We start from the raw sequence: 787 nt of genomic DNA, 5'->3' as shown, positions 1-787 counted from the left end.
ATCAATAGAAAATGCTTAGGCTCAACTGTAGACTCTCTTTTCCAGGAAGTCATGTAAGTATTAGTGTGTAATTGATCCCAAGAATTGTACTCATGTTCAAATGTTAGTGCAAAGATTGCACTAAATATTTTATAGTATTCAGTAGAAAAATATGGACATCACCAGAAACAACCTGTTTGAATTCAAATCCACCATATCTGGTGATCACCTTCTGAGTTTACATATCTACCATGTATGCTACCTTCACTGCTCTTTCACCAGGTGGATCTTCACAAAATAGGCTTGAAGAAACAATTCGATTAGCAGTGTATTAAATAATACACTGTATGTGCACCGCTGTCTAAAAATAAATTGTATTTTCAGCAAGGAAGATATGCATAACACCTTTTAGCATGAATAATGAGACTTTATGTGGAAAAGTAGTGGTTAATGATCGCATTTATTTGTAAAATTGATTGCTAAAATTGATATGACATTAGGTGGCATGTGCTAATGGCACATTGGTACTTTCAAAATGTGCAGGTAATTGAGTTCTTAGTGTTAATTCTAATTTTGTACTAGAAGACTCTAATTTATCTTTGATTCAAGTAAGTAAAAATGACCAAAAGTATTATTCTCAAATTCTCATGATAAAGCATTTTATTGAAAACCCAACGTTGAATTGAGCTCAAGCAAAATGATGTTGGATATTAATGCTTCCTGTCACTTTCTGAAAGGGATAGGATAGCCTTCCTTCAGCCCCATTCTTCTTGAGATTTCATGAATTTGGTTTGTTGGCATATTTTGT

The sequence above is a fragment of the Dipodomys merriami genome, unplaced genomic scaffold, assembly GCF_024711535.1.
Source record: "Dipodomys merriami isolate MVZ:Mamm:240054 unplaced genomic scaffold, mDipMer1.0.p SCAF_1826, whole genome shotgun sequence".
Lineage (NCBI taxonomy): Eukaryota > Metazoa > Chordata > Mammalia > Rodentia > Heteromyidae > Dipodomys > Dipodomys merriami.
The sequence above is the reverse complement of the archived record's forward strand: the minus strand, read 5'-3'. Positions refer to the sequence as shown.